Consider the following 22,208-nt stretch of genomic DNA (forward strand, 5'->3'; position numbering starts at 1 on the left):
TATGGTAATCCGGGAGGAGCACCGGTCTGGAAACTAATGAACTCAGAAAGAGAAAGAGGGAGAGAGATGGGGTGGCAGCATATCACAGTATTGGGAACGGAAGCTGTTCTTGAATCATTGATGCTTTATTTTACTTGTTCCCACAGATGGAAAGAACTCACATTGTGCTTAATTAAAGTGCATTCAGCTCTGGGATGATGTGTTACTCTGAGTGATCGCTTGACTGACTAAGAGATCATGTGGGTTTGATGTGAGAAATAATGCCAGGGAACTGATGCACAGTATTAACACCTCTTAACCACATGAAACCTAACATTCTCATACTTCCCTTAAATGTCCCCTAAAGCAGCTTTAAAGTTAGATAAACCGTCTTGTCAAGCTCGATCATGCATGTATCATGATGCTGTCAAATACTCTTTTTTTTTTTTTTTTTTTTTTTTTATTATTGTTTTGTGCATGATTTTATATGCAAGTCCCCAAAGTTCATTCTAAAATATTGGGTATCTTTGGGAAAATGGCGTTTGGATGCCATAAGAGAAAAACTGTAATATTTGTCTGATGGTTTTAACTGCCAGAGGGGTCAATGAGATGAAAGAAATTGAGATTGTTTAGAAGCTCAGAAAGAGGCAAACTGTTAACTTAATACTGCATTCAGAGAGGAGCAACATGCGTAGTTGACAGAGATAATTTAGCTTTGCCAAGAATAATCAGGTCTGAGGAATATAAAAACGAGATGAAACGGAAATCCTCATGAAATGCAAAACACCATATTATCAATCATACACCTATTTCTTTTATACAATCAACTGCATACCAAAAAAATTCTACAGAACAGGTCTATTTTACACCAAAGGTATGCGACTAATCCGAGAATTTCAATTTCAACGTTTATGGTAATAAATATAATAAACTTTAAAGGTAAAATTACCTTTTCTTGTTACAAATGTGACCAAAAAAAGGCTTTATAGTGTTTTTTTCTGTCCTCACTATGCATGTGCAAGACAGGATTTTGCCTTTTAAGTTCGGACTGCAGGCATGTGAAACTGTGAAAACTGTGTGTGGATACACAACACAACAAATCCAATGATAGGGATTATAAATCACATACCGTAAACGAGAGTTAGACCAAAGGCTTTGTAAAAAAAAAAAAGAAAAAAAAGAAATGTCCCTCGTGCTTGGAAGAACGCTGAAAGATCAACATTAAGGAAAGAAGTAGATCATTAAAAGCAAAACAAAAGTGAAATACACAACAGCAGCAATTGAACAGTTAATCAGAGCACGGCGACTAGCTTGGTTAGCAGTAAACTGATCACGGGAAAAACTGTATCGGCAATCACAACCCAGCTATACTGAAAGAGAATGTTCCAACAAGTCAGTGTTTTGTTCGGTCACAGATCTGACAAAATGGTGGATGTAACAGCGTCAGTTAAACTGTGCCAGGAGTGGTTGTTGCTACTGGCAACAAAATGTTCTGCATGAAAGATGTGTGACAAATCTGACGTTGTACAATATGAAACGTATTTATGTCATTTAACGGGATGCCGCTTCACCTGTGGGCACAAACCTTAAGACAGTCAGTGGGGTGTCAGACGTAAGTGATGGGTTACGGCGTGCTCTTCCAGACGGGGGGAGAAGTCAAGAGGCCACCAAAGGCTTTAGGAGCTCCTACAGCCGTGTGACAGATGAGGATGTGATTGTTTAAAAAAAAAAAACTGATGTGTTGTTGCTGTTGTGATTTCTTTCTAGTGTAGACATGTAATGAGCTGCCACCCCACCCCCGCACCCCTCCTCCACCCCTCCTCCCTCCTCCCTCCATCAGAGAAAACATATTTCCATTTTAAGGCCTTAAACATGATCAAAGGATCGGCTTAATATAATCAGTTCAAAACCCATTTATTACTGTCTCCCTCTATCCCCCCCCCCCCCCCCCCCACCGCTCCCCTCTCCCTCCTCCTGCCTTTTCATTCACCCTCCTTCCTTTCCTCACCCTCCATCCTTTCTTCACCTCTTTCTCCCTCCCTCTGTGTCTTTTATTTTCTCCTCTCTCCTCATCTGTCCATCCCGGCCTCTCTACCCTACCTCCCCCACTACCTCTCCATTTCATCAGCCTGTGTGTGTGTGTGTGTGTGTGTGTTCAGTGTGTGTGTGCCCTCAGCTCTATCTAGCCTGAAACAGGTGCTATATAATAGTAAATTAATTAGACGGAGAAGATGCGCCTTGTTCACCGCAAAGCCCCTTGTGGCCTGCCAGGGTCTCACACACACACACACACCAACACACACACACGGTAGAGCACACAGCCACCGGGAAAAAAGCCATCTGGGCAAGGCAAGATCCCATGGGAGGGTGTGTAAATATATGTGTGTGTGTGTGTGTGTGTGTGTGTGTGTGTGTGTGTTAGAGAGGGAGATTTTGAGTGATTGGCCGTGAAGTTGACTGCAGTGATGGTTTTACATGACAATTAACCCTATTAGCCCCGTGCTCAGTGAAAGTATGTGTGTGTGTGTGTGTGTGTGTGTGCATGAGTGGCTGTGTCTTTGTATTGGACTGATATATAGAAGAAGCCTCGTGCAGCCAGACTACATCTCACAAGTTCCATTTTTGCTTTTACGATATTATAATATAATAATAATAATAATATATTAAAGATATGAATCTGAATGGAATCGTTTTGACAAATGAGTGAATGTTTGAATATGAAAAGGAAGCGTTGCAGACATTAAATGAAGCTTGATTTGGAAACTGCACAGGCAAACTTGTCCATCAAAGCACGTAGCTCCATCCTTCATGGAAGACAGCAGCTCTTGTCAGTCACAATGGATTCCAGTGGCGGCCCCGGGGCCCGTCCCGCCAAACTTGCAACATGCGAGCTGCGATTTGCGCCACAGGATTGTTTCTTCTCTGCTGACTTTGCACGTTTCACGTGTCGAAACGAACGCCAGACTTGCAATAGCCCTCCAGTCCTTTGTGAAACATGACGTCGCCACTACTTGCTCACAAATCACTTTTCGTAAAAACTTGTGTTCCACTTCCCCATTGTTGATCAGTACGTACAGTACATGTCCCAACATTCATAGCTTTGCAAATAAATTGCGAAATACGCTACGTCCTAGGAGAAATTCGGATTGTTTGGAAGATACTGGACAAACAGTTCAACAGTGAAGGGACTCTGGATCATCGTTTGAATAAATAGTAACTGCTGTGAATCCGAGCTGACGCCGTCCTCTGCTGAAGTGTTCAATGTGGGATGGATCGATTTTTCAAAGACCAATGACAGGTCAACGAGGGGTGTGATTGTCCAATCTGGAGCGCGAAAGCTTCATGTTGATATATGAGTGAAGGAGAGACCCGTCAATCATCCGCTGTTCAGCCTACTTGTCAGGTTAATTCATCAAACCACATTGAGAGAGGAGAAGAGAAGATTGTGGGTGGCTTCGTCAGTGTAAAAGGTTTTACCACCTCAATATCAGTCCAGGTCATTTTTACTGCCACACACACACACACACACACACACACACTTACACACTCACACTCACAGCCCATAGCATGGCTACCTGTTAGAAAGCGTGAGAGATTTGGGCATGTGCAAAGCTTCACTGGGCTACACCAGATATAGAGGAACGCTAAACTAACAAAACTGAGTCAATAAGCGCGCGCGCGCACACACACACACACACACACACACACACACACACACAGAATGCATGCAGAACAGCCCTGCCCTGCTCTGACAGCTCAGACTGAAATCAGCAGAGACGGAGACAGACAGACAGAGATGTGAGAGACAAAGCAGAGAAAGTGACAGTTGAGTGTTTGATTGACAGGATTGACTTTGGGTTGTAATTACTGGAGGGGAGGGGGGGGGGGGGTGTTGGGGATGAGGGAATATGGGAACACAATAGAGAGTTGAGGGAGGAGGGGGAGGAATCTGGGGTTTAACCGATATGATATGTAAAGGGCGATGCCAACTGTTTGGGGTTGAAATTGGCAAAATGATAATTTAATGCTTCCCCTATATATTTTTTTTTTTTACTTTTATTGGATGAACCCAACTTGAATGTCTCATGAGAAACATTTTCCTTCCTATTGCCAACAGTTGAAAATATGGGCTGTTGACTGTATGACTCTTATGATCAGTCCAACAATATATCTTATCTTATCATTAATAAATAAAGTGCAACTTCCTCACTGGAGTCATGAACTTAGCTGTAAAAGTGGCCAAATTCTCCTTTACTCACCTTTTCTGTGGATTTTTTTTTTTTTTAACCCTTTCTCTTCTTCTGTAAAATAAAAAGAAATCCCTTCCTGGTTTTTCTCTGGAAGAAGCTGCCACACACCAAAGCCTTGTGTAAAAGTCATTCACTATTCACTTTATAGTCCACCATATAGTGGGTTCATCATTTTGTGGTGTTGTTTGATAGGGAGAATTGTTATACCCTATTGGAGGCTTAAATGATCACACAAGGCAACATACATGAAAAGTAGTGTCTGCTAACTACCATCACGCACACAAACAAAAATGGGGCAGATTTAGACGCTAAATGTACCTTATTCTGAAAGGAAGGAAGGACCTGTGTAGTGTTTTAGCTGTTTGTTTTAATTGTTTTTTTTTTCATTTTGCCCTCCGACATACAGCGTGTAGTCCTATCCATTGAATTTTCCATACGCAGTCCAGCCTGGGAAATATGAGTTTTGGATTGTTGGAAACATTCCTGTGAAGTTTGAGCACCACTGAGCCGTGAGGTCACAAGGTCACCACGGACGAGAGTGTTTCATAGAGATGTGAGATTATTGCTGTCAGGTTTCTAGTGCCACTGTTGCCACCCGAACACAATGCAACAGCTAACAGCTTGCTAAGGGGATTAGCTGTGCATTTCATTTTTTTTCCCCCAAACACACACTCACTCATATTCACACACACACACACACACACACACACACACACACACACACACACACACACACACACACACAGCTCCCTGGCAGAGTCTCAGAGCCTCGTCCATGTGTCACACAGATTTAGAGATTAATCAAACAGAAAAGCGACAGAGGGAGAGAGGGAGAAGAAAGGAGGGAGGGAGCGGGGCCAAGTGCGAGGCCCCCGGCCAGGCAGTTTGAGGGGCCCCGAGAGGACCCCGACATTGGCTCTCTGGGGCCCTCGAGGAGCCTGCTGGATCACACACACTCGACAAATATTGGGATTGGAGCTCCAGTGAGGCAAAGGCAGAGCAATGTGTGTGTGTGTGTGTGTGTGTGTGTGTAAACCCCTGAAGCAGATGGTCGGGGATGTTCGTTTAAGACAGACGATTGATTTTAGGAAACAGATATCCAGCCTCGTTAAGCAGAAAGCACCTCTGGGACCTGGTGAGGGAAGGAGGGAGGGAAAGAAGGGAGGGAGGGGTGGATGGAGTGACAGAGTGTGCTTGTCTAACCTCTGCCACTGCCAACTGTAGAGAGATGGAGGGAGAGAGAGGAAATGAGGAAAAAACGAGCGCATGAGAGGAGGAGAGGAAAAGTGCACCTCTTGAACTTCATTACTGCTGTCGGAAAGAGAGGGAGGAGAAAAGAGGAGAAGAGAGCTGGGGGGGGGGGGGGGGGGGGTAGGATAATGGGGTTAATGCCAGCAGACAAGCTGCAGTGGTGTTGGGGTTAATAACACATACACACACACACTCAATCTCTCTGGGGAGGGAAGTAGGTGGGAAGCCTGTATTTGATCTGCGAGTAATACATTAAATGTGTATGAGCACACACTTGTGTAGTCTGTGAGTGTGTGTGTGTGTGTGTGCGCGTGTGTCTCTGTGTGTGTGTGTGTGTTTACAGGCCTGGTTTGAGGCTCTGCTCAGTGTTTTCTTACATAGGTAAATCACCAAGCAGATGGAAATCAGAAATCATTTAATGCACTTTACCGAAATGTGGTTCAGGCTAATCCAATTAACGTTGACATAACATCATTATCAAAATGACCCCCCCTGTTGCCATTTGAACACCTAACATAATAAACTCTGTCACTTCTTTTATAAGGATGATCTCTTAAAATGGTCTTTCTTTTAAGACCAACAACCTCAAGCTCGCTGGTCCCCACTGAAGACGTAAATCTTTAAAAAGGCTACGGCATTTTCTAAAACAGCTGGGCACTGTAGTTTTTACGCAAGTGTCACTCAAACACAAGGAAATAGTGAATTTGTCAGGTGGGGGGTTTTTTTTATGGCAGCTGGATGGCATAAGTAGGATTAAATCAAAATAAATCACAGCACCCATGTTCATGCTAATGGTACAGGAACAGGTCACCCAATGACACCCAGTGTAGCTCACTGATGTGTTTTGAATCGTTTTTGGACAACAATAGAGCTTTATGGCACAGAGGAACAAGCCATATCAGGCTTTGGATACGCAGGCTATACCTAGTAGGTTCGATTCATTGTCGGTTTTTTTTCTTTTATTTAAGAAAAGCAAAGAATTTCGCCAGCCTCGTGATTTAAATAAATACAAATGATTTGAATTTTACATTAACAAAATATAATGAAACAAAAAAAGCGACACAATTTGACAGTTAAAACAAGTGAAAGAACACATTTTTGAGAGAGAGAGAGAGAGAGAGAGAAATTATGACATAAAAGTCAACCTTGAGACAGTCGTGTGTGTCAGCAAAGGCAGTGATGGGCTGCCCAGCAAGGAATGAAGAGAATGGGAGGCAGAAGAGAGGGACGAGTCAGAAATCTCAGGCCTCTCGGGGCGGATGGATTGGTGCAAAAAAAAAAAAAAAAAAAAAAAAAAATGAGAGAAACGCAGAGAAATAAAACACTATGGATAAGATAAGACAAGACAAGAAAGGAGATGGATTTGAGAGCACTTATCGTCTAATGCTTGATGATGAAGGCAATAAGATGGAGGGATGAGGAGAGAGCAAGCCACTTGTGTACTCGCTGTTTCTGCTACAAGGAATCACTGAGAAAGTCCCACAAATGGCGATAGGCTTTGAACGCAGTATCAAACTTTTGTTAGTATGGTTGTTAAGTGGCGGCTACACAAAAGCACTCGGGCCTCTATGTGGCGTTAATATAGCCTACATACTGGAACAAACCACATCCAATAGTTTGTTTACTTGGCATTCGGACTGACACTTCACTTTCTTGTAACAGCGGCTTGCCTGTCAGCCAAGCAAATAATATGTTAAACTGGTTCAATGTTTTTGGACCAGTGTAAGTCCACTGGTAGCATAAGGTCCCTTTTAGAAAGTAGTCAATCTAAAGTACCGCATCCGTTCGTATTAAATTTGCATCAATCATGTAAAAGTGATGGGTTTCGTTAGAATATTCTGCTGTCCCCCACAACAAGTTATAGTTTGTACTGTTGCACAGTTGTACTGTTTGACTTCATGTTTTAGTGTAACAGTGATGCTCCTTAAACTACCAAAAAAAAAAAGAAGATTTTTTTATCTCCACAGTGAGAATAGTACTACATGTATATTCATTTCTGTATTCGTGCCTGGCAGCCGAGGCCGTGCCTTAACCTTTAGGCTGAGCGGCGATATTAGCAGGATAGCAGATGACACTGTTCTCCACACTCTCCTCTAAAGGTCTCCCTCCTCTCGTCTGGTATTACACATTATTCCAGATTTCCTTCTCTGTGCTAATCAGGGATGTGACATTGCTTGTGGAGGTGCGCAGCAAAGAGAAGATTGCTGGGGTTTTTTTTGGGGGGGGGTTTTTCCTTCATGCATGCAAAGGTGCAGAAATCAAGCCTCTCTTCCTCCCTCCATCCCTTTAATTGGCTAAAATAATAGGCTTTCATCAATACTGCCTTAAAAAACGCTCGGCACCGCCGCTATTTCTCTCCCCGTCTCTATTTTTCCCCGCTCGCCGCCTCCCCCTTTCTCCCTTTTTCTTGTCTTCTTTATTCAATCAAATCGTGGTCAGTGCGGCTCTCCACTGAGGCCACACTGCAGCCAAGTCTTTGTGTTTCAGCATTAAGAAATTAGGATGGAGACTCCACCACAGAGAGGACGAGAGGAGAGGTCTCATTAGTCTACCGATCACAAAGAGGAAGATTATCAGTCTGCACACAACAGTTAGAGATTTAAATGACATTAAAGGACATTAAATGGAGCGGCTGTCATTTTGATATGATACCTCCATCTGAGAAAAAAAAAAAGACAAAATCCAGCGAGGAGCTTTTACCTTTTCAATATCACACTGCTGCTATGTGATACCGACATCACAGAGGTAATTTACAGCCACACAAAAGCTAACTGTTGTCATTATTTAAATTACAAGAAAAAAAAGTGTCCTTTTAGTATTTTTCTAGAGTCTCTCTAGAGTATCAGTGTAGAGAAAATATAGTTAACCAAAATAGCTGACTATACTCTAAGCTAAATAATAATAATTAGTCATAACATGATTAAGAATATACATCATTACATTTTATTCCCCCCCCCCCCCCCCCCCCCCACACACACACACACACAACACAAATTGTTTGATCAAACCGGATGTTTTTATACTCACAAGAAAATGAGGATTCCTGTCTCTCAGATAGCAGGCGGCCTTTGAAGATAACTGAAAAATCAGTGTGTGTGTGTGTGTGTGTTGGAGTATAAGAGAGAGAGAGAAGAAATAATAGGTGTTTGCCTGTGTTTGTTTTTCTCTCTGTGCGTTCCCTTGCATTCTCTGTATGCACCAAACACAAATTCACATCACGACATTCAGCCACTCTGAAAGCCAACACGGTGCTCCTCGCCATCCACATGTAATTTCTAATGAATACATTTTTCTTTTCTCTCTCTCTGTCTCTGCCTGTTTTAGGCCACAATCATTTGTCATTTCAGGAGCCCTTTTCATACATTTGCTGTGGAGAAACGCTCCATTATCCGAGCTGACTATCTTTTCTCCTGTCTGGAGTGTCTGCGCGAAACAGACCAGCAGGGGATTCACACACACACACACACACAAAAACACATTACAGTCAACCGACACACACATATCTTCAGTTGAAAGCGAGAGCGACAGATTTAAGGACGGCTGCTCTGAAGCCAAAGTGACAGAAACGCTTTTTCACATCAGCCAAATAATATTATTTTATGTGAGCAGCGAGGTGCTGATGTTGATTTATTGCACGAGCCGATAAGAACCTGTGTTAATTCCCTATAAAACTGTGCATTGTGGGACAAATGAGGGCGGTATAATGGAGTGTGATTAATCACATTACTGAGACACGGCGTGGTGACACAGACACACACACACACACACACACAGGTTATAATCCTGAGTCATAACTGTCAGCGGTATAGTGGATCACATTGAGTTAGAGGAGTGACTGGCTCTAACAGGCTGCTCCATAATAAAACAACACTCAAATTAGCAAGGACATGACATGGAGTCAGATTGTTTGTGTCATATCCAATGAATTCACCAATTTCATTCATGAAAAATGAGCATTTGTAACACCTAAGATTCCCATAAAGGATTTTGTAGACGTGACATTTTCCTTAATTCAGAAGAAATTAAACAGATCTTCAAAATGCAATAAGAAAGGATTCAGTATGAATGGGAAAAAAAATGTGTAATTTCTGTGCTAAAGTTGTCTTTGTACCAAAGGATCGGCACTGTTTTTTGTCGCCATGGAATAACAATCGAACACAAATTTGAGTCACAATCAATGCAGCTATATTTGGTATCTAAAATCAAAACACCTCACGATTTTTCAAAGTCGAAATCCAATTTTTTTTGGCCTCATCAGTTAAGAAGATTTCCTGCGATTAAAATTGTTTTTAAATTTAAAAACAGCGTTTGTTCTTGGTTTATTAACGTAGTCCACATTCCCGGCTTGGCTCGTGAGCGGCATTCTCAGCACAGCACAGCACAGCACAGCACTGCAGAGCAGAGAGGACGACTGAAGTCTAGTGCTGTGATGCCATCTATTGGAGCCCTGGCTGCCTCCATAACAGGACGGAGACGGAGAGGAGAGACTCTTCGATGCAAAAAAAAAAAAAAAACAACCCACACAGAGACAGAGAGCGGCAGGATAAAAAAAAAGCAGCTCCAAAGCCCTCATCTTGTTCAAAAGAAAAAAGGGGAATTATGAACGTATAACGGGTCAATTGTAGCCGTACAAACAAGTGGTGAGTAAATAAAACTGATGGCATATTTTGACAGATTTGACAGAATATAGATTTGTATAAATGTAAATGTGGCCACTGGGAAAAAAATAATTAATCATTTGCACAATTTCTAGAAAATAAATCGTCGCATGTTGCTGAATGAATTGTGACAGTGATTCCATAGGCTCACAAATAGAAGCAAGGTCCAAATTGAAACAGATGAATAAAATAACGGCTGACATTTAAGTATTTAAAGAAAAGAAAAAGATCAGTGGGATTTTTATTTTTCTTATTCAAATGGCAGCAAATACAAATTGATCTTTTGGTTGTTTTGGGGGTTTTTTTTGCGAAGCTTGCTTATGAGACACTGCAGGATTTCTGGATTAAAGAGGGGAAAAAAAAGGGTTTTACTTCCTGGATATGAAAAATAAATAAATAAATAAAAACAAGCCATGAACGGCAGCCGGCTACGGGTTTTGTGAAGTCCTGCTCTCAGCTACGAGAAGGCGAAAGCCACTGCATTCATTGTTTTACTGATTTTAAATATAAGCACCGCGGCCATTGCACTTTTACAGCTAATCTGCCACATGTCACCGTCTCTTCCAGGTAAGGCACCAACAAAAATGCTTCGACACTAGAATTTGATGTCGTCGCTCTCAACGTTTTACACTCAGGCTGCCAGCATGTTGAATGGAGTGTATGCCGTGCTCACGGTCTTCTTGCAAAATCGTCGGTAACGACAAAATAAAATGGAATTTATTGTCAATGGGAATATTTTATGCCAATGAAAACGTGGTAACGGCTATGAAACAGCATTTAGACCTTCACGACACTAAAAGTCTTCACTGAAACCCAGACTTCAAGCAGCTCTAAGGCATATGAGACCCCACAAGATCACTTAGTGGTAAGAAAGGCTGGACTTCATTACACCTCCATACAGTATGTATAAAGAATTAGTCTACAAAGACATCACAGAGCAACTAAATGAATAAATGAAACGAGCATGAAAAGAATCAAACTGCAGAATATGAACTGTTTTTGACAAGCCGGTATCTGATATTAAAAAGGACAGTGTTGCCCCGTACTGACACTGACAAGTTCAATCTTTAAAGAGGGAGAATCAACCTTTGTTCGAATTGAATTCTCTCACTAACAATCCACCAATCTAGTGTCGCTACTGACCTGAGACTTCTATATCAAAGCTGTTTTTAGGTGAGCGTATGGTTCATACTGGTATGTATTTAACTGCACATACAGTACATTACCAAAAAAAACAAAAAACAAAAAAACAAATCTCAGAATACACTCAGTTTGTGTATTTTTTTCAACCTTTCAAAAATGAATTCCTGACAATTTAACAGCTGGAAAATGTAACTAAATGTAATGTGATGTGATGTGATGTGATGCCACTCAATGCCAAACCAGAGAGTGCAGCATGGTTTGTATATTACAGATACCTCTGCATACAGGATCCAGTCTTTGGCTATAAGACCTCTCTGTTGTACGAGTGTGATTAAGTTCCTCTGTGTGCCGGAGATAATGAAAGCGATCCTCTTGTTCTCTCTCTCTCTCTCTCTCTCTCTCGCTATCTTCCCTCAACGGTGTCTCTCTCGCTCCCTCGCCTCTTTATTCCCTTTGGTTTTACTGCAGGGGGCACTGATAGCACACTGCTGATACACACACACACACACACACACACACACAACAAACACAACAAACGCTCGCACAAAATCAGACCCAAAGAAGCAAAGCTGCGGATGCTAGATCGAGCATACAGTAGACATTATAGAGAAATATCACGCCGATGTGGGAGAGCTGAAATGGCGATAAAAACCATGATCTACGTTTCCTCCATAATAATAACAGCAATGCTGCTCCACCACAACTTCCATTTCCAGCCAAAAAAACAAACAAAACAGGTCATCTGCAATGATTTTATTTTGACACGAGCATCGTGTCATCGCTCACAAATCCTGGGAAGAATGTGCAGTCAACACTGAGCACATTAAAAACAACAGTGCACTTTACAGAGTGAAGATAGAAAGACGTCAGGCTGTGAAGATGAGTGCAAAAACACAACAAAGATGAGGAGCAAGACGCTACTTACAAGGACAAGAGATGGGCAGGGAGAAGAGAAGATGAGCCAAGATCAATTAAGACCCTTTAAAGGTTTGATGTATGGAAGCGGCTCATCTGACTTTACACAAACCAACATTAACCCTGCAAAGCTGTAAAGACAAAACAGGCAGTTTCAGGGCGTTTCTGATCTCATTTGGTCTCGTTTTTTCTAAACGCTGTTGATTGGATCTCCTTCTCAAAATGAGCCGCTTGTAAATGTTTTCACCCTGATGATCGTCAATGTGCGACGCTCCCGTTGACTGATGTCATTTGTTTGATGAAACCCGGAATAAAGATCAAATATTTCATAACTGAGGCCTTTTATTGGTAAAAAAAAAACAAAAAAAAACAAAAGGAAAAATGTCAGGATGGAAGTTATTTTGTGGCTGTAAAGTGCACTGTGCAGCCACTTGCCTGGATTTATTTACGGGCTCCTAAAATGCCTTACAAGTATATTCTAGTAGTATTTTCTTTGTCACACAATAGTAACTGTATTTGCGTGTCCCTTTCGAACTATTTTAACATGTGGTAAATGCCAGTTCCTACAGTAATCATGTCAAGTGCATCAATGGAGAAATCAGTCGAGCTAGCAGCAAGTTAGCATAGTCACGGTCAAATTAAACGATAAGAAAGAAAAGTCAGTGAATGGTACTTTTGTCAGATGATTTTCACGATAGAGAGCGGAGAGCACAGTGGGGATTGAGCAACTTGAAAGACAGAGCAACGCCTTCCTCCTTTAAATAGCTTTAAATGAGTCAAACTGGCTACCCTCTGCTCACTCCTGGCTTCCCTGATGGTAAAAGTCCTCCTGTGGCTATTCATTAGTCTTGCTGTGCAGGTGTTGGTGTTATTTATGGAGGTTACAGTGTTGTCCTTGTGCGGCTGGATGGAGCTGCCGTGTGTTTTTCAGCACCATGGACAGAGCCTACCGGGGGCCTGTTGGAATTTCCCCCAATTTTTCTTCAGTCGAATCAACCTAAAGGGGGGCGCGCTGGTGGCTCACCAGGTAGAGAGTAGTACCATATAGGCTGGGTCCTTACCGCGGCGGCCGGGGTTCGATATTTCGATATTTCCTGTCACTCTCCAAGCTATCGCTATCAAAATAAAAGACCAAAACAAAATGTCAGAAAAAATATCTTGCAGAAATAATCACCTGCAGTATCTCTGTATGACAAGCAGATACAATGTGTGTGTCATGTTCGTATGCATCCTTTATGTACATTTTAATGTTGCATGCTTCCGCATCAAGCGTCAGCATAGGTCACAAGCTTTAAAATACTGTGTGTGTTTCTGTATGTTCCGAAGATAGACAGGAAGAGTGTACATATACAGGTGACAAGCTAAAGGAATAACCGAGTGGAGAGTGTGTGTGTGTGGGGGGGGGGGTCAGCGAATGGTTTGATGTGCCTGAAAATTAAGTGAATCATGTGCTGTGGCTTTCACAGTCACCAGATCTCATCTCCTACGAGAGATTTTGGTCCAGTGTGTTAGACAGCGCTGTTCACTGGCGTCATCACCTTCAGTAAAGTTCAGAGACTTCAACTCAAACTTCCAGAAACTGTTCTGGTGGCTCGTCTCGGTCAAACACCTTAAGAAGTCCCTTTATGTTGTTGTTTTGTTTCTCCTATAGTTGTTTTTTGTTGTTGTCGTTGTTGTTTTTGTTCATGTGTTGAATGTGCTGTCTGAATGTCATCCTGCGGTTTAAAATTGAATGTTAAGTGGTTTGTTGTATTCCACTACAAACCAACAGTGCTTCAAAATTCCAGTCTGTCCCCTGTGGCTTAAATGGCCAGAGCTGTACAGTATATCTATTCATGCATCTGCTCCTATCGGCGCCAATCATGTCAATTTGTGTGTGTACATGTGTTTGGGTTGTTTTTTTTTTTTTCACACTTGCCTGTGGCACCCCAGCTCAAGGCTAAACGCTGAATAGCACACATGAGGCTTCGTTGCCAAGCGCCGCAGCTAGCCAATAGCAACGCAACTCCACTGACCTTGTCTGAAAGGCCGCTGCACACTCTGAGGCCCCTTCAAAACCTCCCCCATCCCCATCAAGTGCGCCTTATAATCTGCTTCACTAAAAAGGACCTGCAGCACTGGCAACGTGATTTTTTTTGAAGATAATAAAAAATTAAAAAAAAAAAGGGAAATATTGCTTTCTGTGTTAGTATGGATTTACCAAATGAGACTCACGCTAGTGCTATAGAAAAAAAAAAAAAATCCTCATTTTCTTTTGCAAAGTGGCCCAAACTGAGATTTCTAATGTGACATTAAAGTCCCTGGAGCATGTACACACACTGTACTCCTATAAAACTATTTTGCATGAGCAGTTACATTTTGTTCAGTGTTTCAGTTGATTATTTCTACAACTCTCAACTCTGCAACTCAGGTGTCAACCAATGTCCAGTAAAAAATATGGTTCACTGGTTAAACAATTACCCGCGACATGTGAAGGCAGATGTTTTCTATTCCAATTACCAAGCCAACCTCCACACCCACGCTTTGTACTGTGTTCCGGTTATACAACAGTAATACTCCTGGCACAATACTCACATATGGACGTTGTTTGGTAGTAGGCCACGAGTGAACTTAAATAAATTGTACCAGTGGATTTCATACCTAAGCAGCTGCTGCTGGTTGAACGTAATGTTAACCAGTATGTTACTGAACTCAAAACACTCTCAGCTCTTATCAGCCTTTCAAAACAAAAAGGTTAAAAGCTGCCTTCCTGACTATAATAGTCAAATTAAATATATTGTAACGCCACTCAACGCCGAACTAGATGGAATAAAACAGTAAAACTTCACAGGGAGGCTTTTTTTTTTTTTACGTTGCAACAATGGACACGGTGGTGCATGGGTCAAGAGGAAAAGATATCAACATGCGTCGCTGAATCAAATTCCCTACATAGTATGAAAACGTCAACTCTAACGTTAAGTGTCTGAGTTGACTTTGACTTGTTAAAGGTCACTTATCAACAATAGAAATCATTCAAACTGTACTCTCTAAAACTCCAGATCCAATGGGCCAAACAGAGAGAGAGGGAGGAGTGTGTAACGCTCAGCTCAGTGTCTATGCCAGAGGTATTCAACTAAAGCTCGAAGAGGCCCAGTTAGAGAAAATGTCCTCCAGCGAAGGTCCGGAACATCCTAATGTCTGACTCGCGTTGTGGTTTAGTGTGATATATATTGAAGTAGCCTAGTAGTTGTATCAACGTCTGCCATGTCATCAACAACTGACTACAGAGAGTACAATTCAAAAACATTTTGACCATATAGTCACTTAACATTGAACTGTACGGATATATAATACTGTAGAAAATAAAATAAAATAAAGTAGAGAAAATAAATGAGTGTAGCAGCAGCTTGAGTTTCCCTTTTTCTTTGTTAACTGTTTCACATGTTGACTCAACAGTCTCTCTCTCCCTGTGTCGTTCACTCGTCTTATCATCCGTCACTCGCCTCTCGCCTCTCTCTCGTCTGTCTGTATTCAGAGTCGCAGTGTTTATCGTCTGGAATGCACAGATTTGATTGGCTGAGCAGCAGTATGCAACTGGTCTGTGAGTTTCTTGAGCCGCTAAACCAGCGCCGCGCAAAGACTAGAAAAGCTGCGCCGGTTAAAATGGAAGCAGAATTTAAAATCGCTTAATAATTTAGTGATTATAGGTCCGTGTCCGTATAGGACGGCGTCTGGGTCCGGGCTCGGACCGCGGCCCGCCTGTTAGTGACCCTTGGTCTATGCTGTAGTGCCAGATGTGTTGGCCGCTGATGGACTTTGGTTGGTTAGTTATGGCTCATGACTGAGATGTGAAAACCTATGCATTAACCAAGAAAACGCCAAAGCTCCTCTGACAGTTACTATACACACCGGGTCTAAAACCTTGTTCGGCCTTGCTTTAGTCAGCTGTACATTCAGTTTGTTCTGTCTGAACATCTGATCTAGTAAAACAATGTATGTGCAAATGTCCTTTTAGTGGAACATTTGAATTTTCATACACTTCTACTGTTACCCTGTCTTATCTTTTCACAAAAGGACATAAAAAAAAAGAAAAAAAGGGCCTAAAACATGATACAGAGAGTACTGACAAAAACTTAGTTCACTGACGCACCTTCAACAATTGAAACCACCATTTTTCTCCTGGGGCCTCATTTAATCTTTCAGTTGTCCACCTCTGGGTGCCGAGCCAGTGTTTAAAACCCACTTACGTACTGTATGAAGGTGACGGCCGTGGACTGCGAGGCCACTGGGTCTATCTGATAATTGACTGTCAGATAAAAGGGCTGTTCCTCTCTGGAGTCCTCTCTGACACCCACATCAATCTGTCTTCACTTAGAGAAGGCCTAGCCCAGCCTGCACCCCCGCCGCCTCCCCTCTCTCCACCCTACCATTCACCCATCCACCACTTCAACCCTCGCACCCCTCCCTCTTTCCTCTACACCCAATTATCTGTCCATCTATCTATCTATCTATTGGCCCTGACCATTTATCCCTCAGCCTCTCTCCCTCCTTCGCTCTATCCCATCAACACCACTTCTCTTGACGTGCTAACAGCTGTTTGACAGTAATGGCTCTAAAAGCAGAGCAGGGTGCCAGTCGATGTGTGTGTGTGTGTGTGTGTGTGTGTGTGTGTGTGTGTGTGCGTGTGCGGTTCTGTATGTCTTTGCGTGTGTGTGTGTGTGTATAAGGTAGCCGAGAGGCTTGCACACACTGCCATCGACAACTCATGGCTCACACACACACACACACACACACACACACACATACGCAGACACCTGTACACACACACACATACGCAGACACCTGTACGCTCACACACAAATGCACACACACACACACACACACACACACACACGTTCCAATCAATATTAGGTGTAGGTCTATTCACACTCACAGCTGGCATGTCATTCCAAGTACCATTTCTTAGTAGAAATTATGAAAAATGTACTCTCGTATAAAAAGGCGAGAAAAACTATTTATTGCACTATCAATATGTTTCTGGAGCAGTAATTGCACTCAGATGAAGGACTAGAGCTGAAAAACTGGAAGGCAAGAAGCCTGTGTATGTGTGCGTAGAAGCAGTTTTTGGTCAGCAGACGACTGTTTTGTAAACAGTCATATCTCTCAGCAGTTATGAATCAATAATGTTACACGTCAAAGCTAACACTTAAATGAGAAACCCTTCATTAGCAGGAGAAACTTCACAAATCCTTCGTGACATTAAATTGTGTTTACATTACTTTATGCATGCATGCGTGTGTGTGTGTGTGTGTGTGTGTGTGTGTGTGTGTGTGTGTGTGTGTGCATGTTCACCCCAAGTCATCTGTCCCTCCCCTCCCCAGGCTGTGTATTGTGATGCTGTCAGCTTGCTGTTTGATGGATGGCAGACGATTACACGAAGCCTCATCCTCTGGCTCATCATCTGCGCCATTAGTTATAGATCTACACACACACGCGCGCGCACACACACACACACACACACGACTTGTGCTGCCGCTTATCCCGCGAGCATCTTTAAGGCAGCACACACACTTTTTGTTTGACCTCTCTGATGCTGCTTTCCTGCTCTTCATTTAAATCCCACACACTCAGCTAATCTATCACACGCTCACATACCATCTCCGTCGACATGTCCTCCTTAAAATCTAAATCCTATTTTATTTCTACAGCGCTAAAACTAAAAGTGCTACAATGGTTGAGATCCATAGAGTAGAAAAAGCAATAACAGGAAACAACACAGCCAACTTTACAAACAAAAAAAAAAAACAGAGTAATATCTATACAGCCGAGATGGCGGATGAAAGCAGAGTGTGTTAGCACAATGACAGCTTAGTTTGATACTGACAAGACACAAGGGTGGTGCAGTGGTAGGCACTGTCGCATGGGAGGTAGAGCAGAGTAGAGCAGGGTGGACCGGGTCGAATCTTTCAGTTACAAAATGATGTGTTGAGGATTTATTTTAACTTCTTACAAAATAATTCAGGAAATGTCATAATAGATTGAGAATCCGTACATTTCAAACTGCTTTATTCGGAGAGAGCACGTCCAAAAGTTGTTGATAACGTCGCCTTTTTAAATAAAAGGTGACCAAATAATGAGAATATCTTTTTACAAAATGGCCACAAAGTTACTGAAATAAGATTATTTGTGCATTCTTCTCGCTTTGTACAATTTAGAGAAGAAAAAAAAAAAGAGTTGTTACAGAAATAGAAAATGTTGATCCAACTGACCAATTTATCCAAAATTGCAATTTTTACCAAATTTACCAACCCTCTTTAAAGCTACAATGTGCTTTATTTATTTTTTTTACGTAGATAATGTATTTACATTATCAGTCAGTGTCTTTTCATGAGACTGTGGACATGCAGTGACTACCACTTGCTGGCAAACGGCCACAGGTTAAGATAGCCACGGCAGGAACAGTACAATTTAAAAAGATTACAGCAAAGTGTGATGATTTGTAGACTCTCACCTCCAACGCCCTCTGGAGGAAGAGGGACAGCTGCAAAATGTGTACACTGCTGGATAGGCAGGATCGGTAGCGTTGCGATGGACGAAAGTTAATAAAAGAATAAAGAATAAATCAATGTCAGTACAAATGTATGTATAGTTTGCCGTGTAAGAAGAAAAGAATTTGGCACAGAAGGTGGAGATAACTGCACAGAGATTCTAGCTGCGTTCACCTGCCTTGTTATTTCTTGAAAGAAACATTTAGGCGTCCAAACAAGTCTCTCGAGGACGAATTCATAACGTAGGTGGCGTAACATCTGAACTCTCTCTTCTGTCTCCTGTTGAGACGCTGAGAGAAGCCCTGAGTCAGGAGATATTGTTGGTGCCCCTAGCGGGACACGTAAAAAGATACGGTTGAACAGAATGTGACTGCAGTGTCAAGGTAACGCCAAGAGCCTTTTTAACTGACTTTAATACAGCTCAACGCCTCAATAGAGGGTGTCCGTGGCTGAATAATGTGCTTGTTTTGAGAAAGACAGATTCCCCAAGAGTCACTGGAGCTGGAGTGATGGACAGGTGTTTCCTCCTTCGTGTGGCTCGTTTGTATATGCTGGTTCAGAGGGGCAATATTACCCCTTCTTTTATCTCTGTTTTTGGTCTCTACCAACTCCTGAGGGAAATATCCGGCTCTTTAGCTTACAAATGCTCCACTATGTCCACCAGCTAGTTGCCAACTTTCTCTGGTGCTGCACACCGCACGGCGAGTTTTTCTCTGAAAACAGCTGTCAATAGGAGAGCAGTGAGAGTGAACCAAAGTAGTAAAGTTGTGGGCTGGACAGCTAAACCACGAGCTGAAACTCACTGTAAAGCTCTATAAAGCCGAGGGGAGCTGCAGATTTGGTTGATAATTCTCTGAGAGACCCCTTTTTACGTTGTATTCTCTGTAATGATTGAATGTAGTGTGTTAGGGTTAGGTGAGACACCAAGACCATCAGCTGTAGTGTACCCCATAAACGCAGTTTGCTGGAGGTGATTGTACTGCGTACCTTGTAATTCCTTAGTCATCTTATTGCAAACTTTACGAACGCTAGACAAATATAGCAAAACAGAAGTAATTTACTGTGGGAATATGCGATAGGAGGTATCATCATGATGCCATGCAGATGAAAAATAACCCTTTTCGTCACACATTGTATGAAGGCCCAGCACCGACACACGACTAACGAATGTAAGTCTCGTTCAGGTATACCAAAAGCATTCCCAGTTCATGAAAAATAAGACCGGGTATGTCTTGTTGAGTCCTGATCTGCATCTCTTTGTAGGACTTAAACACCAGAGACCGGGGGTTTGCGCCCTGAGCCATGTGGTTCGGTTTAGGCTGCAAAAGCACTTAGGTCAAGATCGTGGTTTCAGTTCAATGTTAAAATTAAAAAACTGTTTTTTCCAATAGCTAACCAAGACCACAATCTTTCCTTAACCAACAACTGTGAGGGCCTTAACATAACCATACACAGTTCAATACTGATTTAGTTCCTACGAGCGGATAGTGCACAACATCAATAATATATTATAATATACAACAGATATATTGAGTAATAGTTTAGTAGTAGAAATCAACATCACTTCTGGGAAACAAAGGGGAAAAGAAGCAGAAGACAATAAAGAAGATGACTGAATACATACATAAAGATCTGCCGTTTCCTTTGTTTGTTTTCTTATCTTTTCTTACTTGAACAACCCCCCCCCCCCCCCCCCCCCCAGGGATCAATAAAAAAAGTCTTTCTGATTCTGATTCTGATAGTGGTCTTTAATTTAAAATGTAATACTTAGCGAAAAAGACAGCAATTGCATGTTTAAAGAAGATAAGGAGGAAAATGTTGAAAAGTTACATTTGTTATTAGTACAATCAAGAGATCTCTGTCAAGACTAATATATGGTAGGTGATGTTTTTCAATTTAAAGGACAGGCAGATTAGCATGGGATCGAAATAACAAGTTCGGCAGTTATTACAAATCCCAATCCTTAGGAAATAAATATTTCTCTCTAGTATCTATGACTTTAACCCGGCACTCTCCTCTCGCCTCTCCTCCTTATCGGCACGAGACAACTCCTGATTTCTGATCAACACCTGGAGCTGAGAGCTGCCCTACAGTATCCAACCAGTGGGGTTTAGCGGCTCGACTGTCCCTCTTTCCTCTCCATCCACTAATGCAGCTCTTAACACTCTCATCACCCCTCGCTATAACCCTCATTAGCTTATCAGAACAAGACAAAAGGGAATATTAACACCACCTAGCCCGCTCAGGGGCCAAGCTGTGGTGTCACATCTAGATAGCAGGTATTACTGCGTGAGTCTCGCCGTCCTCGTCCACTGATACAACTCCGTAAGCCTCTCATTGCCTTATCGTCTTAAGACAATAGCCCTCTGATTCCAACCCTGCGAGTGATTCTGCCTACGAGTGGGTGTATTTACTGAGATACTCACTGGTCATCCATTACACGTGGCATCTGAGACTCAAATACAAGACCACCGAACTTCACCTTAACCCCCCCCCCCCTGTATCCTCATTACCTTATCTTGAGAAGACAAGGCAGAGCAGAGGTAGCTTTAGTTAGCTTAAGGTCTGACTGATTGACTTTGCTAGCTTTTGGATTAGCTGTGCGGCTAACGCAGCTCCGACAGGCCAAGGTGAGGGCTGTCTTAATGCAGCAGCTTTGGGGCAGAAAGCTGCCTAATTTCAGCTTCCATCGCTGCTAGCGGGGCTTCAGGAGGCTTCTTGGGAGCCACTGTGAGCGGCAGCTAAGACAAAGTAGCGCGAGGTTAATCCCAGCAGCGGAGAAGTCAGAGGGTATTAGTGGATATTTAAATGAAGGGACCGGCACACACCTGTTTAACACCTCAGTGCGGGCGAACAGGCATTATTTCTACGGCAGGTTTTCATGCGCTAATATGCAAACAGACACGAAACGGAGTAACAAAGCAACTGTGCAGTACAGTGCATGTTTGGATCAAATTAGTTTTGGGAACATGACAGTGGAGACAGATACAAGCCCTGCCCTCACAAGGAAATGGCGTTTTGCTGGTGCTTTGCCTCTATATAATGCATACTGCAGCAGGTTCGACACTTTAGAATAACGACGGGTGCCAATCAGAGTCACGTCTGACAAACAATAATTGCAAATGGAAAGAAAATGGCTCTGTCAAACCATACGAAATGATAAAGTTCCCAGATTGGATTGTTTACCTTTACTCACACTACACACTTTTTTTTTTCCAACATCACCTGCCAATCCAAAAGGATCTCACTGTGAGGAGCAAAAAATGCTCCGTACGTCGACTAATTAAATATTAGGTCTCAATTAGGACTTTGATACCAAAATTATAGAAAGCAGAGAGAGACAGAGACAGACAGACAGACAGACAGATAAAATAAACATTTTTAGCATATTTGACTAAATGGTTCATAAAATCGCCTCGTGGTGTCCATCCATCCATATATAAACTCACACCCAGGCCATTCAGGTCCAGTAAATCTCTTTGTTG

This window comes from Enoplosus armatus, chromosome 7 (assembly GCF_043641665.1).
Source record: "Enoplosus armatus isolate fEnoArm2 chromosome 7, fEnoArm2.hap1, whole genome shotgun sequence".
Lineage (NCBI taxonomy): Eukaryota > Metazoa > Chordata > Actinopteri > Centrarchiformes > Enoplosidae > Enoplosus > Enoplosus armatus.